Source organism: Apodemus sylvaticus, chromosome 7 (assembly GCF_947179515.1).
Source record: "Apodemus sylvaticus chromosome 7, mApoSyl1.1, whole genome shotgun sequence".
Taxonomy (NCBI): Eukaryota; Metazoa; Chordata; class Mammalia; order Rodentia; family Muridae; genus Apodemus; species Apodemus sylvaticus.
Genome location: NC_067478.1, coordinates 101,728,652 through 101,751,603, shown reverse-complemented (window position 1 = coordinate 101,751,603; position 22,952 = coordinate 101,728,652). Strand labels below are relative to the sequence as shown.

The window sequence follows — 22,952 nt, the reverse complement described above, 5'->3', positions numbered from 1 at the left end:
GATGACAGTGTTCCCTCCTGTCAGTTAACCTGATGGAGTGCCCTCAAAGAAGCACACCTTGAATACCTAGGTGATTCTAAATTGGATCTACTAATCAATGAAGAGTAGCTAGCCATCAAACGCCATCTTTGGGGGAATCTTGGAAGTGTTAGCTGAAAATAACAAAGAATGAACTGGAGTAAGTGTTTTAATTAATGGGCCTTTCCTCTTTCATCTGGTGATTTTAAACCTGGTCCCAGTATCAACAGGGAGAGACCTGGATTTCTGTGCTCAGAGGGGTATACTTGTTTAAGTAAAACTGCTGTCTGGTGCTTTCCAGCAGCTGAACTCATGAAAGGGAACAAATACAGTTTCATGTCATCACATGCCAAGAGTGTGGAGGCTGAGCGTATTTTTGTAATGGGCACGGAGTGTCTGTTTGGTTTGTTTGGCGAATAATTGATTAGTTTAATTAATTATTTTAATTATTACTTTTACTTTGAGTCTATCCATCTTTGTAGGAACTCAGTGTTTTCTGTCCAAGTTCAAGCTGAGATACACCCAGCCCTGCTGGTCATTACCTGGCCCTGCTCTGGGAGCTGCTTAGTGATAGAGTGCAGGTGTGGTGGAGATAATTGCTGCTCACTGGATGATGTGCGTACGTGGCCATGGTTGTAAAGTCCATCAAGGCCCATCCCTGCTCTCAGTAGTGTGACCCATTGAAGTAGGTCTAGAGTGCCCTGCCCTTTAAAACTTGGCAGCTACTACCAGCATTGCTGTATCCTTTCAAGAACAACACACTTGGAGGGAGTAAGACCAGACCAATGAATCTGAACCTGCTTATTATCATTTGGAACAAAATTTCTATGAACAAGGAGGGCTCAGTTCCTGCCTAATTTGATAGTTTGATCTTGGTATCTTGTTCTCTCTCTCTCTCTCTCTCTCTCTCTCTCTCTCTCTCTCTCTCTCTCTCTCTCTCTCTCTCATACTACCTTGAATTTAATAGAAAGGCAGTGATAATGGAACAATCTCTCTAAAGTCATCAAGCCAAATTCCCAGGCTGTTAATACACACGTCTCTGAGACCCTAATCAGTCAGGTTCATTTGTCCATTTATTGACTGTATAGCATTATTATTTTTGTCTGCTTTTTAAAAATTTATTTATTTATCTGGATTGCAGCTTCTCCTCCCTCCTCCCACCCTCTCCCATTTCTCCTCAGAGAAGGCGGGGACTCCCATGGATACCCCCCTGCCTTAGAATAGCTGGTTGCATTAGGACTAGACACATCTTCCCTCACTGAGCCTAGACAAGGTAGCTCTAATGTTGTCTGCTTTGAGACAGGATATTGTTATGTAGTCCACCAAGTCTGGAACTCACTACGAGACTTTGAACTCACTACAGCCTCCTATTTCTGTCTCCTAAGTGCTGGGGCTACAGGCATGTGCCAGCAGGCTTGGCAAGGTCCTCGTTCTTTTGGTGTTAGCTTTTTTTGAGCTCTTGGCTTTATTCTGTATGTTAATCCCTTGTCGGATGAATAGCTGGAAAGTTTCTCTCTCACTCTGCAGGCTGCTCTGCTAATGTTACCCGCTCACTGCTCATTTGTGATATGCAAACTTACTTCCATTTTCTGTTTCTTTACAAGAATGTATAGCTGTAGATTAAGTGTTGTTTCTAGGTTGATGATTCCTGTAGCTTTGTCTATAGCCTGATCTCATCAGATTCATAATCCAACACTCTGCTAATGTGACCGATAAAAGTACATAGATGTTTCTTAGACCCTTCAGAATTGCTATGTCCCAGACCAAGTTCACCATCTTCCCTGGCAGCAGGCTGGCTTCTCTACTCATATCCCAAACTCGAGGACTCAAGAAGCCCAGATCCCGGGAGTTATCATTTTATAGTTCCTATTGCCATATTTCCCCACAGTCAACTGCTGCTAATTTTGTTTCCCCAAATATTCTAGCATTCTTTTTCTTTTCTATCACCAACGATGGCCTTGTTTTATTTCTCAGTTCTTGTTTTGACTACTTGCAATGCCTCAAGTCCTGCCCCACCCCCATAAAACTTCCTTCTGTCTAGTCACGACCTATAATAAATCTGACTGTACTGCAATCAAGGGTAAAGTTCATGCACTGCCAACCACATGAGGTGGTCTGTATCAATTTACACTGCATGGAATTTATTCAGGATGGAAGTTTTTCCATTCCCTGACCTGTTCCCCCTGCCCACGAACCTCCCGGATTCCTTGTTACTCCTGCCACCGTGTTTGTTCTTTCTATCCACCTGACTCACTGGAACTCAGTTTTTACACTTGATCTTAGCCAAAAGGCCGAGAAGCGATTGGAACTCAGTTTTTAAAACCCAGACCTTGCTTCTTCTAGAAAGTCTTCTGGAGGCTTCCAGGGCTGGCTAAATGCCCGTCTCTAATTATGTTTTTCTATTTAAAATGATCTTCCTTTGGCAGGCTGTTTATTATCTCCAAAGGTCTTAATTTATCCAGGATTAGTATTTATTACCCATTAATTATTAGTACTTATTCTACTATATTTGGGTAACATATATTTTATTTATCCATTTTAATTTAACATGTGCATACTGTACTTACATCATTTCTTTTTTCCTCCCTCCAACTCCCACATCACCTCCCTTCCCTCTGAAACTGATGACCTTTCTCTTTCTAACTATTATTGCTACATTTATGTAAACAAATTAGTATATGAGTGTCAACCTATTGAATCCATTCGATGTTTATAAGTGTTTATCATAACAGAATTAGTTGTTCATGTCTTTGTTTCTTTATCTCTCTCTCTCTCTCTCTTTTTTTTTTTTTTTTTGGTTTTTCGAGACAGGGTTTTTCTGGCTGTCCTGGAACTCACTCTGTAGACCAGGCTGGCCTCGAACTCAAAAATCTGCCTGCCTCTGCCTCCCAAATGCTGGGCTCACAGGCATGCGCCACCACGCCTGGCTTGTTTATGTCTTTAAAGAAATTTAACTGCTCAGAAATCTTGCTTTTAGATATAAGTTCATAACTTTTTTCTTTCTTTCTTTCTTTCTTTCTTTCTTTCTTTCTTTCTTTCTTTCTTTCTTTCTTTCTTTCTTTCTTTCTTTCTTTCTTTCTTTTTTGTTTTTGTTTTTTTGAGACAGGATTTCTCTGTGTAGCCCAGGCTGTCCTGGAACTCACTCTGTTCCTCACTCTGCCTCCCAAGTGCTGGGATTAAAGGCGTGCACCACCACCGCCCGGCAAGTTCCTAATTTTCAATGGGAAAGAAAACACACAGAAGCCTTTCAGCAGTTTTAAAGTAGGAACACAGCCAGGTGGTGGTGGCAGCTCATGCCTTTAATCCCAGCACTCAAGAGGCAGAGGCAGGTGAACCTCTGTGAGTTCAAGGGCAGACTGGTTTACAGAGTGAGTTCCAGGGCAGCCTGGGATAGCCAGGACAGGAGAAACCCTGTCTGGAAAACTAACTAACTAACTAACTAACTAGCTAACTAACTAACTAGCTAACTAACAAAAAGTAGGAGCAGAGTAAAGAAGAGAATGCAGCTTTAAATGCTGGACAGCTATGCGCCTGTCTGTGTCTGCAACAGTTAGAATCTAATGTGTTAAAGGCTGGCTTTGCAGGCGGTGGTATTGGGAGGACATTTGAGACATGCTCTTTAAGGGGATAGGAATCCTGGCCCCTTCTTCCTTTCTGTCCCATCCTAACATGTCAGAAGGAGCAACAGTGTCAACACCAGGGGAACCAGGGCTTAATCCCTGTTTTTGTTTTTTAAAGAAATAGATTTGAGGAAGCATTGCAAGGAATTTGTCTAATTCTCCCTAAACTTCCTTTTCATCTTTGAGATGTGGGATTGGATTTGGTAATCTTTGAGAATACGTGCAGCTCTAAACTATTCTTCCTAAGACACCACACGAAGCTGGGAATACAATGGGCTAAGCAAACTACCTATAAACTGGCTCTTATGAGTTGAATCCAGAGTAAGTGTCCAGTGTCGGTCAGTTTATTATCAAGATTGCTTCCAACGACTGACTTTGTGTTACACTAAATATTTTAATGTTTTTTTGTATGATCTGTGTTCATTAAGAATTTCAAAATGATTACTTTCTTCCCATTGGGAAGAATTGAGCCGGGAGGATTGAAAGTATTACCCTGGCTCAATAGTGAGACCCTGTGTCAAAAGAAGCAGACTTTCTGGATAAGATGGAGGAGTTTTAGGAAGTCGCAAGGAATGGCTGATTATTCTTAGGGAAACCAGGGACCTGGAATATTTCAGAATTCCATTAGCTGCTGTTCAGTCTCCAGGATCCACTCGATCCTCTAGGATCCACTCGATCCTCTAGGATCCACTTGATCAGCTCCTCAGTACACTTCTCTACTATTGGTGGACCTGCAGGGACAACAGCCAACCCAGCAGCCCCTGCCTCTGCAGAATGGGCAGACTCTGAAGTTGGCTGCACACTGTGCCACCAGACTTCTTCCAGAAAATCCACAAGAGCTTCATTTTTATACACGGGGTTCCCAGCAACTGCCGTTGGGACCGCCGTGATGAGCACCCCAGCGGGGAACCTTGAAACTGGAAAGCACAGACAACCTCTAGGCAATGCTTCCACTTCATGCTGCCGATGCCAGCAGGGTGGGGTCACAGCTAGTGCAGCTGGGCAGAGAGATCCTGTAAATGTTAACAGCTCTGGAGGGAAATGCTTCTCCCACAGAACTGTTACAGCTCTACTCTGGGAGGGGAAGGTTCCCCCCCCCCCTCCCACCCAGTGCAAGTATAATAGCTCTGCTCCAAGAGGTATCCTGGCAGTTGGGAGCCCAGGAACACCACAAAGTCACACCACACAGCAAACCTCGCACAAGGGATCGACTGAGAGGAAAAAACCCAGTCGGGTGGCTGTCTCCAGATGGGCGAGAAACTGAGCAGAAAGCAGGCTTTATATAAGGATTTTTTCCAGGGAGGGGCGAGCTTTCCAGGGTGGCCTGGGATTGATGGGATTCTGTGGTCTGATCTTGAGGCAAACTCGGGGATTAGTGGGATTGTTTTTCTTGGCCCTGGTTTTGGCATGGGGTCAAGTCAAGGTCAGGGTGTTCTTTCCCTGACTCTTCGACCCTATAGATTGCCTTAGCTGCCACAGAAAACTGCATAGTAGATGGGGTGAGAATCTATAAGAGAACAGAACTAGTTAAAAATCAATGAGTTTAGCTTGGAGCAGAAAGACTGAAAAAAAAAATAACCCATGCAAGAGATTTCATTGTATATCTTGTATCTCCGCTCAGCACTAACTTATACTCTGGGCTAGTGGAACTAGTGCTTTCCCCTTTTGATCAAACACTGTCTTAATATTGCCCTGATACCAAAAATGAATTATTGACAAATTTCCCTGATGAACAGAGACACAAAAATTCACAGTATAACACTTGCAAACTGAAGTTGAGAATATATCAAAAAGGGCACTCCCCATGACCACTTTGTCTGTAGTCTATGGATTCAGGGATCAATAAATGTAACCGATTGATATATGCAATCTATCACATAAGTGAACTAAAACTAAATCACATGATCATCTCAGTATACTCAGAAAAGACCTTTAACAAAATTCAACATAACCTTGAGAGAAAAACCCTCGAGAGACTAGTGGTGGGGGGAACATATCTCAACACACTAAAGGTCATATACACCAAACCTATAGCCATCACCAATTTGTTAAATAGAGAGAAACTGAAAAGTATTCCTACTGAGACTGGGATAGGGCAAGGGTTCTCCTCATACTCACCACTTCTATTCAATACAGAGCCTGAAGCCTTAGAGTAATTAGACCAGACACACACACACACACACACACACACACACACACGAATAGGAAGGAAAGAAGTCAACTCTTCCCCATTTGCAGATGATATGATTATATGTGTTAAAGGGCCTCAGAACTCCAGAAAACTACAAGAGCTGATGGTTTCAGCCAAATGGCAAGTTGCATAGTTTACATATCCAAGTCTGTGGCCTTCTTGGTATATCTACTTCATGGATGGGAACAGCTTTATCCAGAATGGAGTCAGGTGTGCAGGGGTGACGGTAATGGCCTTGGACTCTGTTATTTGGACAACCGCTTTGCTGCTGGGAACTTCATCCCAGAAAGCTGAACTAAAGGCTCTAAGCCAGGCTTTAAAACTGGCCAAGGAGCCATAGCTAACATTCACCCCAACAGCAGATGGGGTTATTGACTGCTGAAAGAAAAACCATCAAAAATAAGGAAGGAATACTTGCTTTATTGGCAGCATTATGGCTTCCTCTCAAAGTGGTCATGATCCATCGCCCTGAGCATCAGAAAGGGACATCAGAAATAGCCCGAGGGAACAGGCTAGCTGGCAAAGCCAAAGGGAGGCTGCCCAAGCTTCCACTGCTGACATCCTGGTATCTTTGTCAGCCCCCTGCGCTCCTAGCCATCCCTGAATATACTGCTGACATCAGGCAAAATGCCAAGGAGTTTACAGAAGAAACCTCTGCAGGCTGCACCATCCTACCTAAGGAGTTTGCTAAACAACTCACAGTCAGGTTCACTAAGCTTCACACCTGGTCAATGAAAACTGAAGGATCTGCTCTGTGGGGCAAGGTACAAAATAGTTGACCTAGGCCATTTGGTTGATCAGGTAATCTCAGACCGTGACACCTGCCAGGCTGTGAACTCCTCAGGCCCCAGTCGAGGAGCTGCTCCAGGAACTGGAATCAGGGGTCAATGGCCAGGGGCTAACTGGGAAGCAAATTATACAGAAATAAAAGCGGGAACATATGGATATAAGTATTCGTTAGTCTTTGTAGATACCTTTTCGGGATGGGTAGATACCTAGCCTACAAAGAAGGAAACTGTCAAAGTAGTGGCAAAGAAGCTTCTGGAAGACATCACACCCAGGTATGGTTTGCCTGCCCTGCTTGGGTCTCACAGTGGACCAACCTTCCTCCCTCAGGTAACTCAATCTCTAGCACAGGTTCTGAGTCCCAGTTGGAAATTACATTATACATACAGACCCCAGCACTCAGAGCAAGCAGAGAGGATGAATCGAACTGTGAAGGAGACCTTGACCAAATTAACCCTTGAAACTGGTGGCGACTTGTCATCTCTCCTACCTTATGCTTTATATAGAACTAGGAACACCCCCTATACTTTAGGTCTCCCTACCCCCTTTTTGAGATCCTATATGGGAGGCCCTCTCCCATGCTCCCTAACATCCAGTCTGATATCTTAGCTGAATGTGATCAACATAAGTTTTTAAAATCCTTGGAAGCCCTCCACAGGGTCCAGAAGCAACTCCGGTCTGCCATCTGCCAGGACTGTGAGTCTGCTCCTCCCCCGAACTCCCATTGCTTTGAACAAAGTCTGGATGAAGAGACATAACCACAATACTCTGGAACCTCAGTGAAAGAAACTCACACTGTGATCCTGACCACGCCTATGGCTGTTAAGGTGGATGGGATCAGGACGCGGATACACCACTCCCATGTTAAGCCTGCCAGGAGAGACCATCCAGCAGTTGAGGTCCCAGCTGAGGAGACTTCCAGGCAAACTGTTGGTATTCTGTCTGGACTTCACCCCCACAGTTACCTGGTAACATCCAGGTATGCTCCTCCCCACAGTTACCTGGTAACATCCAGGTATGCTCCTCCCCACAGTTACCTGGCAACATCCAGGTATGCTCCTCCCCACAGTTACCTGGTAACATCCAGGTATGCTCCTCCTCACAGTTACCTGGCAACATCCAGGTATGCTCCTCCCCACAGTTACCTGGTAACATCCAGGTATGCTCCTCCCCACAGTTACCTGGCAGCAGCCAGGTAGACCTGGCTTATGCATTATAAAAGGGGCCACTTACCCCTCCTCTCTCTCTCCTTCTCTCTTATTCCCTTACTCTCTTGCCCTCTTGGGCTCTTCCCCTTTCCCTTCCCCCCTCCCCTCTCCATGTGATCATGGCCGGCCTCTACTTCTCTATTCTCTCCTTCTCTCTGCCTTTCTCTGCCTCTACTACTCTCTTAACTCCCCTCCCCGTGCCCTAAATAAACTCTATTCTATACTATACCGTTATGTGTCTGGTCCCTCAGGGAGATGGGATGCCTAGGCATGGGCCCGCTGGGACACCCCCTTCCCACCACCTCACCACACTCCACGGAACATATTCTTACACCTTTTTCTCTTTTTATGATCACAACACAAACTGCCACAAGGACGATGGGAGGTCAGCCCGGACCCTGTCGATCCGCTGAAACTGCGACTCCAGCGCTCCTGATCCTGCTTGCTGGCTGCGTTCGCTTTGCTGCACCAGCCACAAGCCCCCTAACATCTGGGTACCCCCAGGGGGCGATGCAACAACCCTGTCATCAAGTTCAAGTGACCAGCAAGAAGACTGATTGGACAGCAGGTTCTTAACTCCTCTCTCACCGGACTTAACACAGAACTGTTGGTTACCAGACAGGGACTCTGCATTGGAAGTAAGGTACCCGTAGCCTATTCCCACCTCTGCAACTGCACTGTAACCCCTACTGTTGCAGGATACATGCTGCCTCCAGAGAATACTTGTACCTCAGGGCATACTCCATGCACTTATGGAAATATGACTGAGGATTATTTTTTATGTTCTAGTACAGTTTGTACTTAGAATGACTTATTTCTCTGGGGAGGATGTCATCAACCAGCTAGTACCTCTAAAAAACTGGGTTGAAAGGGTGTCCATTTCTGCTGTGTTACTAGGTTCTCTCCTTGGGATAGAGCTGGCCGGAGCTGCTAGTGTAGGGGCCTCAGCTCTGATACTCCAAGATAAAGATTACAAAGCCCTACGAAGGGCGATGGATGCAGTTATACAGAAGACGGAAAAAGTCCATCCTGGCCCTGCAGGATTCCCTGTCTTCCCTGGCAGAAGTTGTCTTACAGAAGAGGCCCAGACTTGCTGTTCCTCCAGCAGAGAGGACTTTATGCAACCTTAGATGAGAAATATTGTTTCTATGTTGACCACTCAGAGGTGGTCAAAGAATCCATGACCTTAGACAGAAAGAGACTATAAGACAAATCCTACTAGTGTTAGCTTTGACTTGTGGTCCCTACATAATCAACGCTTTAGTTAGGTTTGTTAAAGAACAGATTTATTAAACATCTCAAGGATTTAAGATGGCCCAAAACTGAAGAGGGCAATGACAAGGCTAGGCTGACTCCATGACAGGCTTCAAATTGGGGTTTAGGAGACTAGGACTAGGAACTGGGCAAGCCCAGACAAGCCCAGGCAAGTCAATTACTAATAGAAACAACCCCAGACTCTACACTCCGGTAATGGTTCCGGAATGCCTAGAGATAGATAGAGCAAGGTAAGCCCACCTACCCTGGGATTCCTCAACAACCATTTCCAGCCCCCATGCCCCAGCAATGGCACTAGAATGCCTAGAGATAAAGATAAAGTTCATCCATCTTGGAACAACAATGTGCTTTAAATGGAGCTTGTGAGCTCACTTGATTATCTCTCTAGCTCAGTAATGGGAGACCCCAACATGGTGGACTTCTGCAGAATAAAAGACTCTTTGTGTTTGCATACTATTTGAGTCCAGGGTGTCATTTTTTGGGGAATCGTGAACACTTAAAGTGTCACAGTGATAAAACCAGCCCGACACTGCCATCAAATAGACAAATTGGTCAAAGGAACTGACTAAAGACCCAGACATTAGTCTAAATACAGTTAACCACCTAGTTTTTGACCAAGCTAATGAAAATGAGCATTGAAAAGACAGTTTCTTCAAAAAAATGGCGCTGGGAAAACTAGATGTCTACCTGTAGATGGAAGTTGATTCTTTTGAATTTTTAGTAAAGGATTATTTTATTTTACATGTATTAGTGTTTTGCCTGTATGTATGTACGTCACATCCATGCATTGCCTGCAGAGGCCAGAAGGGAGCCTTGGATCCCTAGGATCTGGGATTATGGATAGTTGTGAGCCAGTTTGTGTATACTGGGAACCAAACCCAAATCCTCTACAAGAGCAACAAGTGCTCTTAACTTCTGAGCTATCTTTCCAGCCCCGAAAGTTTGTTACTTCTCATCATGTGCAAAAATGATTTTCGTGAGTACCAAAGACTTTGAAACTATATCCCAAACTCTGAAACTTCTAGACGGAAAAAAAGAAAAAAGCAAGTCCGCTTCAGGATATAGACCCAGGCAAGGCCTTTATGAATAGGACTGTGTCCTTGCAGTAAATAAGACCAACAACCAACAAGTAGGGTCTCACAAAATTAAAAATCTTCTGTACTATGGAATCAACTGTTAATCAACTAAAAGGATAGTCTTCAGAATGGGAAAAAGAATCTTTGCCAGATATACATCTGACAGGCAATTAAGATGTAGAATCTAAAATAAATAAATGGATAAATAAATGAATAAATAAATAAATGAACAAACATAAAGCAAACAATCCAACTTAAAAAAGTGAACTATGGAACTAAACAGAGTTCTCAAAAGGATAAATGTAAATGACTAATAGACATTTTTTAAAGCATCCCTAGCAATCAGAGAAAATACACACTCAAAAGTGTATTGAGATTTCATCTTATCTCATTTAGAATAGCTGAGATCAACAAAACAAAACAAAACAACAAATGCCAACAAGGCTGTGGGGAGAGGGGAATGCTTACACTGTTGGTGGAGTATAATTCGGGAAAGCCACTTTGGAAGTCAGTATTCAGGTTCCTCCAAAACCTTGAGAGGGATATATCATATGATGCAGCTATGCCACGCCAAGGCATATTACCAAAGACCTCTCCAAATGAGGACAGGGTTACCTGCTTATCCACGCTCCTTACTGTTTCCCAAAGCCAGGGAATGGACTCACCTAGATGCCCACCGACTAATGAATTGCATAATGAAAATATGTATATATACACAACGGAATTTTATCCATCTGTAAAGAAAAATGAGATAGCAAAACAGGCAGGAAAATTTAAGAAACTGGAAAATATTAGATTAAGTGAGGTGACTCAGGCCCCAAAGGACACACGCGACATGCTTGCTTTCATGTGCAGAGTCAGCTTAGGCTTAGACTTGCGTGTGTAACTTGGGGTGCCTGTAAAAGCCAGGATACTAGAAATGGGCAACTGCCAAGGGGGTTTGGGAAAACCTTAAAGTAGAACACAGGTGACATGAAGGGAAAAGGGGGAATAATGGGAGGCGTTAATTGAGGTGAGGGATGGGATTGCAGAGGGAAGGGTTGTGGGTGGGGGGAACTGACACTAAGGAGGTTTGAAAAAGTCATATGGAAACCTACTATTTTATAAGCTCATTGAAAAAAAAAGTTTGACTCAAAGTGCCCTAGACGGAGGGATGATGCTCTTTCTAGAAGCAATAAGTTATTAACCAAAAATCCCAGTGCCTTATGTAGGGTAGATACCCTTGTGTTGTTAGGCAGGAACGTCTCAGCAGTCATCCCTAAAACAATACAAGCTCTGCCATTGTTCTTGCTTACCCATCAGATCCTGTTGGTAAGTCCCTATTGCTGGAGACCCCACACGCTTTGGTTGTAGGCTATTCAAGTCAGTACTGGACTGATGTTTTCTTCTTGCTAGCTAGCTTTCACAGGGCTGGAAAATTCTATGCATTCTACCAGCATAGGAAAGTCACCGTCAGTTTTATTCAGCTGTGAGCTCTTGAGAACAACAGTAAGGATTGACCTGGAAGGCTATTACCCATGTTGCCTAGTGGCGTGGATGCTGTGAAGCTAACTGGCTGCTTTTTAAGGGATGTAAGGATCACTCCATAGTGGGGAACTCACACTTGGTATCCTAGGTGTAGGCCATAAGCCCTAGGGGGAGAGCTGACTGCTATTATTAGGTTACATATCAACTGGCTTCTAAATACTTTCATACATTACCCATACATTAGTGCAGATCTCAGGTCTCATCTGAGAAGCTACTTTTTTGCAGTGGGCAGTGATTAGTGAAGAGACACACAGTTGGTTAAGATACAAAGAACAGACAGCCATGCAGTGCTCAGTATTAAATGTGTGTCTGTATAACCTCTCTCCCCACCCAGGTACAGGGGACATTGTAGAAGAAACGGTAAGAAGTCTGTAAGAGCCCAAGGTTAGGGAAAACTCTGAGAACTGAATTTTTTTTTTTAAATTGCTGCTACTCATGAATTTACAGTAACTGGTTATCTGTGTAAGACTTGAAGACCTGCACAGATCAAGACAATCAACATTCCAGAATGGACAGCAGAGGCACACAGGAGATACCACGCTTAGCTGAGGAGCTATTGGCAGTCAGTGGCTACTGGGCTACTCTTTGGAAGGAACAGTCATTTGTTCCTTCAGGGCTGTGGCTCCTGGTAGATTGCTCATACTCCAGTGGCTAGCTCCTCAGTCATAGGACTAGTTGGAATATTAATTTGATTTAGTGGGGTTTTTAAAAGGAGATAAGAGATGAGATTGGGAGGGAAATTGTGCGTGTGAGTGTGTGTGTGTGTGTGTGTGTGTGTATGTATGTATGTTATAGTCCAGGATGAGTTGGAAGAAGGAAATTGTGGGATGGATATGACCAAAATACATTGTATATATTTGTGAAATTCTCAAAGAATAAATAATATATAAAAAATAAATATGAATGTTAAGGAGAAACAAATTATAATCTATCATAAAACTTAAAAAAGAAAAATACAAAATAACCTAGTATGAACTGTAGTATTTTGGAAAATGTTTTGGTTGGAGCCCCGGCTCTGCTGTTTCATAACTGGACAGCAATGGACAGCACTGGGCAGGGACAAAATGTCTTGATTTCAGTTCCTTTGCACAGGGAATAGAGACCCAACTTTTATCTTCCAGTATATAAATCACTTTGTGGTCTATAAACTGCCATTTTGCTATCCTATCCACTCTATACTGATGCTGCCTTATGAATTCCAACTCCTGGTTGAGGATCACTGTGGCTTGCTGTGGCAGTATCAGTGTGACTCTGCACCATATGCAGGTGACTGATAGACCTTTTCAATTTTCTTCTGGTCTCTGAATATGAGCCTTGCATTCATCTACTTTTAAAGGATGTCAGTAAAAGAAACCCAAAGAGTTAAACTTTAATCTGTTTTTATTTCCAGTTCTAGAGAAGGCTAGGGAGAGAGAACTGGGTGGTTAAAAGGGTAGAAAAGTTCAGAGTTCAGTATGCATGTGTGGCTTCTGATTGTTCACTGAAGTGTAGTGTAATGTTGTAAGTAATTTATTGTTTGTCTTATGACCATCTGTAAAAACATGGAAATGAAATGTTTTTATATAGCTACCTATTTTTTGTTAACATACCAGTGACTTATATTCCCTATAATTAAAAAGTTTTGCAATCTCAGGTACCTCAGCTATGAAGGCAGCTTTCCAAGTGGTAAAGCTCTCCTAACCTGCTGTGTTCAGCAAGCAAAATGTGATAACCTTTGATCGTCCCTTGACCATGCTTAACACGTAACTTCACGCACAGTGTCTGTACTTAGTACAACGGAGCACACAGCTGAAACTGTCCTGAGGTCATGGGAAGAACCAGAAGTCCTCTTAATCTCTTTCCTGTCCAGTGCTCACCTCCAAGTGACATTTGCCAAGATTAAGTCATAGCTATAGCCAAGAACATTCCAGGGAAGACCCCTGGATAAAGTAACTGATATATCCTGTGAGATTCAACAGCTTCACCTTGGCCATCAGAGGCAGCATCCACTAGAAAGGTGGGGGTGGTGGTGGTGGTGGTGGTGGTGAAGGACCACAGAATACAAAAGAAAGTGTGCCCATGGTACCTGTTTCCACCTTCTAAACAAGAGCAAATTGAAGTTCTTTGGTAAGAAGGAAGACCGTTTGGTTTCTGTAATACTATTACAGATACCGTGCAGCCAGATAATACCTTGCTTGCTGCTTATCCTTGGTAAAAACAATGGATTCCTTTCAGTGCAACCATATTATCCTCTAGAGTCTTTCCCGGAGACTCTAGAACGGCAGGTGACCACATTGTTATTAAGCCAACAAAGCGCCATAAAGAGCTGCTTCTTTACGGGTTCAAAATCCAGTCTCTACAGAGTAGAAAGCATGAACTGGCAAAACCCCAAAGCGCAGGTTGTTCGTGAACGATAAATCATAGCAGCTATTTAGATAGGTATGTAGGTAGATGAAATGCATCTGCTTCCCAGCTTTGATGACTCTGCTAAGCCCAAAGTCAAATAGAACCCAGCTGGGGCCACCGGAGAAGCAGTGTGAGGCGACGAGGAAAAGAGGCTTCAAAGAGAACCGAAATGGAACGAAGCAGTCGAAGCAGCCGTTGCAGAGACCATAGGCAACGCAACTGCTCTTAAGCTTTTTAAATTCCATTTTATAAAGTCCCACCTTTCCCTGCTTAAGTATAGATCTTTTTTTTTCCCCATTAGGGTGGACCGTGTCTCCACTCAGTCCCTCTGGAGTCAGACAGGTTCCCCCACCCCCACCCCCACCCCACACACACACTTTCAGGCTCTCCTTACTAAGGCCAGGGCGTGTTACTCTCTTTGCTTTTAGAAGCTGTGGCAAATGTCGCTGGAGGAGCTGTTATCAACCGTCTCTCATGATCAGACTTCCTGACCTAAGGAATGGATCTGGTTCCTGTGTCTGTGGACCCTTAGCTCACAAGCAGCGACAGATAGGGTGCAAGTGAGTCAGTCTGGCAGCCCGAAAACAACTCGAGGTCTCCTTAATAGGATCCCCGGCTCCATGCCAGGCTTCGCACCTAGTCGCGGCAACGCTATGGGACCCGCTATAGACCCGAATCATTCCAGGACCCCGGGGACAGTGCAGAGGAGCAACTCCCGCGGGCTGGTGAGGAAGACTACTCCTAGCCCCGAAGGGGCTAACCAACGGTTGCCTAGGCAATAGGTTCCCCTCTGCACCTCAGCACCCTCCCTCCATCTGCGTGAGTCTCCTTCCTGAGGATCCGACTCCGATCCGCGATGCGATCCGCGCCTCCCTTCCCAGGTGGTGCCTCCCTTTCTCCCGGCCTTGAGCCCCCCCGACCCAGCGGGGCATCCTACCTTTTTCCAGCCTCAGAGGTGTCCACTTGCCAGCTTCGGTCACACGTGTGACCGCGGGTGCCCAGGAGGTGCAAGCGTCCGCACCCCGCCCCGCCCGGCCCCGCCCGCTGCAGGAGCTGGCAACCCCCAGACGGTCCTAACCCTGCTGCTAGCACGACCTCAGGTGGCTCCACACTGCACGCATCTTCCAAGCACCATTTCCCGGCTTCAGGGAGTCACAGCTTCAGAGAGGCTCTCAGGGGCCACAGTCACACCCTAAAAAGTGTGATCCTGAAGCACAGGTTCCTGGATCATCCAGGTGTACTACTTGTGGAAACTTCCTGTTATGCAAAGTGATTTCTGGCTTGGGAGGAAGGGAGAGCTCAGAGAGGGAATAGCTCTGAATTTCTCCAGCCAGGGGAACCACAGTCAACACGTGGGAAGAGTAGCCACTGACCACTCTCCTGCCAAGGAAGGCTCTGGTGGGTGAGAAATGGGCTTCTTCTTTTCTTTTCTTTTCCTTTTCCTTTTCCTTTTCCTTTTCCTTTTCCTTTTCCTTTTCCTTTTCCTTTTCCTTTTCCTTTTCCTTTTCCTTTTCCTTTCCTTTCCTTTTCTTTTCTTTTCTTTTCTTTTCTTTTCTTTTCTTTTCTTTTCTTGGATTTGGTTTTATTGAGACAGGGTTTCTCTGTGTAGCCCTGGCTGTCCTGGAACTCACTCTGTAGACCAGGCTGGCCTCGAACTCAGAAATCTGCCTGCCTCTGCCTCCCAGAGTGCTGGGATTAAAAGTGTGCGCTACCACCGCCCGGCCTCTTCTCTTCTCTTCTCTTCTCTTCTCTTCTCTTCTCTTCTCTTCTCTTCTCTTCTCTTCTCTTCTCTTCTCTTCTCTTCTCTTCTTCTCCTCTCCTCTCTTCTCCTCTCTTCTCCTCTCCCCTCCCCTCCCCTCCCTTCCCCTCCCCCCTCCCCTCCACTCTCCTTTTCTTTCCTTTCCTTTTCTTTTTTCTGGATTTGTTTTTTTTCAAGACAGGGTTTCTCTCTGTAGATCTGGCTATCCTGGAGCTCACTCTGCAGACCAGGCTGGCCTTGAACTCAGAAATCTGGAGGAGCCTCTACCTCCTAGAGTGCTGGGATTACAGGCGTGCGCCACCATCGCCTGGCGGGCTTCTTCTTTTCTATTCTGTTCTTTTCTAAAATCTGGAGGAGCCTCTACCTCCTAGAGTGCTGGGATTACAGGCGTGCGCCACCATCGCCTGGCGGGCTTCTTCTTTTCTATTCTGTTCTTTTCTAAATACACCCATCCATCCCATCCATCCAATCAATCTGCTTTGTGCACATTTGACAAAAATCTGCCAGGTGGGCACAGTTCTGGATTAGTGTGAGACGAGTTCCCTTTCTACCTTGGAGCAGGTTTTCGTTGTAGTGTTTAAGATGCTGCAATATTTGCTGCTCTCTGTAGCGCTTGTAGCTAAGAGACAGATTTTGTTTTGCACTGTGGCTGCCCCTTTTACCCTCCAAAGACATGCCAGCACTAAAGTTCTCTTCACACTCAGGTGAGGGGTATCAGCGGAGGAACCTTTAAAAAGATGCTCTGTTTTCAAAAAAGGTATTAAAAAATTTATATGCTCAGCTTCGGAACTAATACTCGGGGGAAGGTATCAGGTCCAATCCTGTAGTGTGTCCACACCTGCAGATTTTGAAATAGAGGGAAGGGAGTGTCCCTACACAGTCATCAGCCAGGGAGAGGCTGCTCTCGGTCACCAGATCCTTCTGACGGCTTTCTGCTCAGTAATGATTTATTGTCCTCATAGGCTAAGATCTTGAAACAAATGTGTGCAGTTTTATTGATACAGCTACTGGTTGGCAAAGATGCTTTGAAAGTTTCATTATGTTTTCGAGGCAGGGTCTTATGTAGCCCAGGCATGCCTCTCTACCTTATCATGTAGCCAAAGATGACCCTGGATTTTTGATCCTCCTGCTTCAACCTCACAAGCCCTGGGATTACAGGTGTGTACCCCTGTGTCTGGTTTATATAGTTCTGGTGGTTGAAAAACACAGGGTTTTGTTCAAGCTAGGAAAATACCGAATTGAACGGCATTTACAGCATCCTCAGCCTAGAGATACTATGTGTGTGTGTGTGTGTGTGATGTGTGTATGTTCACATGTGTATGTACATGCAGAGGCTAGGTTCATGTTGGGTGTGTTCTCTCACCTTCCACCTAATGTTTGAGATGAAGTCACTCACTGACCCTGGAGATGGTTCACCTATTCAGTTAGATTATGAGCCAAGCACTACTCAGGGATCCTGTCCTCTCTGCAGTGAGATTACGGGGATGTGCGGCCCCCTCACGCCCAGCATCTTACATGAATCCTGGGGATCTGAACTCGAGCCCTCATTCTTGCCCCATAAGCCCTTTACCAATGGACCCACCTCCCCAGCCCTGAGATAGTTCCTTCTGAACATTGGAAAATCCAAACTTAGAAAAAGGATCTCGGCCCCGAATTTAGCGTCCAGATATTAAGACACACCAGTTTTTAGAGTATACCTTTGACTGTCGCTAACTTCATTGACCAACAGTTTTAATAAAAAATCAAACCGTTTCAATAAAGTAGGTAAACAAGTATCAGGAAATCAACTTTGAAATAATACAATGATATGAACTCTTACCAAATTGCTTTCTGATAAAGGCGAACTCTCAGGTGGTGGCGCATATTTGTATAATCTTACCATTCAGGAGCTAGAGGCAAAGGGGCTTCAAGTTCAAGGGCAATCTGGGCTTCACAAACTCTCAAAAAACAAAAGTGGGGATGAAGGGGTGGGTGGCACAGCAGTTAGGAGCTCTGGCTACTCTTCCCAAAGTCCTGGGTTCAGCTCCTAACACCCACATGGCATCTCACAACTATTTCTGACTCCAGTTCCTTAGGATCTAATTTCCTCTTCAGGCACCGCACAATTGTACATGGACATGCATGCAGGATGTACAAGGACATACATGCACATAAAAGAAAAATAAGTACTAATTTAAAAAACCCCAAATAACACAAAGAAATATAACGACTAGTATCTGGTAGGTCCTTGTGTGGACTTTAACAAGCGAAGGGTGGTCTTTTCAGTCTCAGAAGGACAAATGATGCTCCGGTTTCCTCAGATGTAGGGTTTAAATAAATAAGCAAAAAAAAAAAAAAAAAAAAAGAATGTGAAGGGAGACCATGTGGAAGATGGGAGGGGATCTAAAGGAGGGGGATAACAGGGAGAAGGAAGGTAAACAAACAATTGCTTGCTTTCAGGCAGGATTATGTGGGAGAGCTGGGGGAGGGGGAGGGAAAGGACCGGGAAAACACTGAGCAAGTTCCAATGCAACCTAGGTATGAAACTGTCACATGAAATCCATTATCTTATGTTCTAACTAAAAACGGAATAGAAGAACGACATGGGAAATGGTTGATTTTTGCAGATGTTACTAGTATAACTGCATTAAAAAGCTTTTAAGATTGGGGCTGGAGAAGCAGGTCAGAGGTCAAGAGTGCTTGCTGCTTTTCTAGAAGCTTGGGCTCCATCATCCAGTGGCAAAGCTCACAACGTGAATCAAAGCCAGTTCCTAGCCTCCATAGGCACCTACACATACATGGCACACACATGTACACGCATGCGTACACACACACACACACACACACACACACACTACACACTACACATAAACACTACACACACACACACCACACACACACATGCATGCATGCACATACACACTCACACACACACACCACACACACACACTACACACACACTACATACACACACACTGCACACACACACACCACACACACATGCATGCACGCAAGCACACGTGTGCACACACATCACACACATATACACACTACACATACCACACACACACACACACACCACACACACATATACACTACACACACACATCACATACAACACACACATATACACACTACACACACTACATATACACACACATACACATAGAGTAACAATATTTTAAACACAAGTAGATTGCTCTCCAGTCTTTCCTTTGGTCACCATGATACTTACTGGGCACATGGCTACCCACAAGTACCGTTTTTAGATTACTAAGTTCAGGGCACTGAACCAAGGTTAGAAAACAGGGAACCTGTGGCACATAAAAAGGAAAGGGATGAGTCTGTCCTCATTCCTTTCTCTCACCGGTGACAAGGTAGTGGGCTAGCCTTGGACCAGGAGCTATAGTCAAGGGTATAGCAGCGTAGGAAGGATCTTCTGACAAGTTCATGGACCGGCCTGTGTGGGTCTCTCAGTGACCATCTCCAGACTGTTACGTGAAAGAAAAAGAAAATGTTCTGTGTAAGTCTTGGGGGACTGAGGTTTTTGTTAAGTGTAGTGGGATAGTGTAAATCTCTATCCCAAAGAGTGCAAAACAACTTCCCTCTTGGTTTATTATATCAACAAACCAAACTTGAAGACGGTCTGGAAGAAAATCTCTAAGATTCACCTTGCCTGTTAATCTGGAAGCCACAGCTTTGGGATTTTCAACTGTAAGGAATTAGCGGATAATAGTTGTGTTTTGAAAACAAGGTTTCATATAGCCCGAGCTAGCCTTCAGTTTGTTATGATCTTAAAGCCTTTATCCCCCTCTCAGTTATGGTCATCTGAGATGACTTATGTGCACTGCCACACCTGGCTTAGTAAGAATAAACTTCATCTTTTTGTTTGTTTGTTTGTTTGGTTTTTTCGAGCCAGGGTTTCTCTGTGTAGCCCTTGCTGTCCTGGAACTCACTCTGTAGACCAGGCTGGCCTTGAACTCAGAAATCCGCCTGCCTCTGCCTCCCAAGTGCTGGGATCACAGGCGTGTGCCACCACTGCCTGGACTTTTTTAAGGTCTGTCTTTATTTTTAAGTGTGTGTGTGTGTGTGTGTGTGTGTGTGTGTGCCTTTGTGGTGTATGTATTGTTCTCAGAGGACAGAAGTGGGCATCAAATCCCTGAAGCTGGAGTAACAGCTTGCTGTAAGCCCCCTTGACATGTGTGCTGGGAACCATACTTGGGTCTTCTGCAAGAGCAGGGCTTGTGTTCTTAACTGCTGAGCCACATCTGCAGCCCCAAGAACCTTAAATAGTCCGGTAGCGTTGTTTGTAGCAGCAAATGTGTCAGTGTGGGAATGAACATACTACAGCATGTTCATCCTATGACATGTTTGTTTATTTTTAATATTAATTAAGTAGTTTGCGTTACATCCCAATCTCCATTTCCCCTCCCTCCTCTGCTCCCAGTGCTTCCCCACAACCCCCCTCCCACCCGCTCTTCCACCCTTTCTCTTCAGAAAGGGAGAGGCCTCCTGTGGCTATCAACCAGTCCTAGCTTATCAACTTGCTGTCAGACTAGGGACATCTACTAGACCGGGGAGCCCAGTAGGGAAAAGGGACCCAAAGGCAGGGAACAGAGTCAGTGGCAGCCACTACGCCAATGTGAGGAGTTCCACGTGAAGACCAAGCTACACAACTGTTGCATGTGTGCAGAGGGCCTAGGGCAGACCCATGCAGGCTCTCTGGGTGGCCTTTCCGTCTCTGTGAACCTCTGTGGGCCCAGGTTAGTTGATTCTGTAGAGTGTGTGTGTGTGTGTGTGTGTGTGTGTGTGTGCTTGACCTCTCTGACTCCTACAATTCTTCTCCCTCTTCCACAGGACTCCCCAAGCTCCGCCTAATGCTTGGCTATGGGACTCTGAAGCCTCTTTGATGATGGTTATGCTAGGCTCCGGTCTGCAGGTATAGCAGAGTATCATTAATAGTTGTAGTGTTGGGCAATGGTTATGCATAATCTTTCTTTCTTTCTTTCTTTCTTTCTTTCTTTCTTTCTTTCTTTCTTTCTTTCTTTCTTTCTTTCTTTCTTTCTTTCTTTCTTTCTTTCTTTCTTTCTTTCCTTCTTTGCTGTCTCAAAAAAGCTTCCATTTTACTTGGTCCAAGACTTGAGAGAGGCACCAGAGTGGCTACAAAGCTGCCTGGTGACTTGAGAGGTTCCTTCAGGTGAGGTCCCGAGGCAGGCTGGTGCAGAGCCGAGGAGAGAGCCCCTGGAAGGCACAGAGGCCTCCTAGTCGTGTTGAGAGTGAGGTGCTCAAAGAGCTACTCACCCAGAGGGGCCTGGGGAACGCCACTCTGCTCTGGCTGTGGCCCTACCAGCCTGCGGAGGTTGGTCAGGTGGCTGCCCATCTTCTTGATGAGGTTCACCTCCTTATCCAGGAACTGGCTTCCCAAGAAGTCACAGAGGTGAGGGCAAGTGCAGGCAGAACCCAGATCCGTGCAGATCCAAGAGGACCTGATTCAGGGTCTTCTCCAGGGCCAAGGCAGCTTCCGTGGTTCCTGGGGTTTTACCCCATGAGCACTTCATGGAAGAAGTGGCCTATGCCCTCCAGAGCCACGTCATCCCGATCAAAAAGAAGCCCAGGGAGGTAGGTGTAGGAGGCCCGCAGGTGCAAGTTGCAAGTTGACCAGGCGTTCATGGCAGCTTCCACTTCGGAGGAATAATTCTGACGAATCTGAGAAGTCATAGCTGATGCAGAGTATGGGGCTAACCTCGAAGACGGTGCAGGCTGGCCCTAGGAGCCAAAGGCGGCGAGGAAATGGTCCTGGAGGCTGCGACTGGAGAGACCTGTAAGGCAGTTGAAGCTAATAAAGTGGGAGACCCCGGGTCTGTCCTGTTCAAACACTGTTGAAGCAAGACACAGATCCACCGGACTTCCAAGGCACTACTCCAATGTTATGTTATTTCTGTAACGTATAGTACTGCAAAAAAAAAAAAAAAGAATTGATATCTATTGAAAAGGAAAATAGTTATGGTGGATTGATAAATTAGAAAGTTTGCAGATTAGTAAGGGACTTTGTTTTCCTTTTTAAAATTGTAGCAGAATATGTATGATGTAACAGATACTATTTAAGCCGTAGAGTTCAGGGGCATTATGTATCCTCACTGTGCTGTACACCCACTCATTATCAATTCATCCATTGATCAGGAACTTCTCTGCCCTACTCCCTGTCTCTGTGAATTTGCTGACTCGAGGTACCCACGTAATTGGAGTTCTATATCACTTGTCTTCGTGTGTCTGGCTTGTTTTACTTAGCGTGACATTTTCAAATCTCATTCCTAGTCTATCACAGATCAGATTTTCATTCCTCTTGCTTGGCATTATTTTATTGTATATTTATAAAACACTTAATTTATGTATTCATCCCATGGTGAAAATTTGGATTGTTGGTACATTTTGGCTATGAACATTTGTGTACAAATATCCGAGTCTCTCTGCTTTCAGTTTTTGTTAATACACCCAAAATTTCTCTCTCTCTCTCTCTCCCTCTCCCTTCCTCTCTCTCTCTCTCTCTCTCTCTCTCTCTCTCTCTCTCTCTCTTTCTCTCTCTCTCCTCTCTCATTTCTCTTTCTCTCCCTCTCTCCTCTTTCCTCTCTCCTCTCCCCTCTCTCTCTCCCATTTCCCCAACACCCTACTCCAAGGCTTCAAATCCCTAGCTGAAGATCCTCCTGCCTCTGCAACCTGAGTGCTAGATTTACAGATGTTTTCTATCATGTCCATTTTACATGGTTCTGAGGATTGTACCCAAGGCTTCATGTTAGGTAATAATTCTGCCTACTGAGCTCCATTCCTAGCACCGTTTTTCTCTCCTCTTCCCTCCCCCTCCTCCTTCCCCCTTCTCTCATTGACCTCCTCTTCTAGGTCACGAATATATTTCTAGGTATTTGAGGAATAGCATTCCTCAGGTTGCTATTGTGAGACCTTAAAAAAAATTTTTTTTTGAGGAGACTGGGGAGAAAGCGCTGTTGGTAAGGGGTTTATCCTCTGTCCTAGTTAGGGTTTTACTGTTGTGAACAGACACCATGACCAAGGCAAGTCTTATAAAGGACAACATTTTAGTTGGTACTGGCTTATAGGTGGGGGCATGGCAGCATC

The 22,952-nt window shown here is 44.9% G+C and overlaps 1 pseudogene; it reads right to left on the bottom strand.

The window, feature by feature from the left end:
* Window positions 1-4,262: 4,262 nt before the first annotated feature.
* LOC127689797 (ferritin light chain 1-like) lies at window positions 4,263-21,542 on the bottom strand (annotated as a pseudogene).
* Between the last annotated feature and the right edge of the window lie 1,410 nt (window positions 21,543-22,952).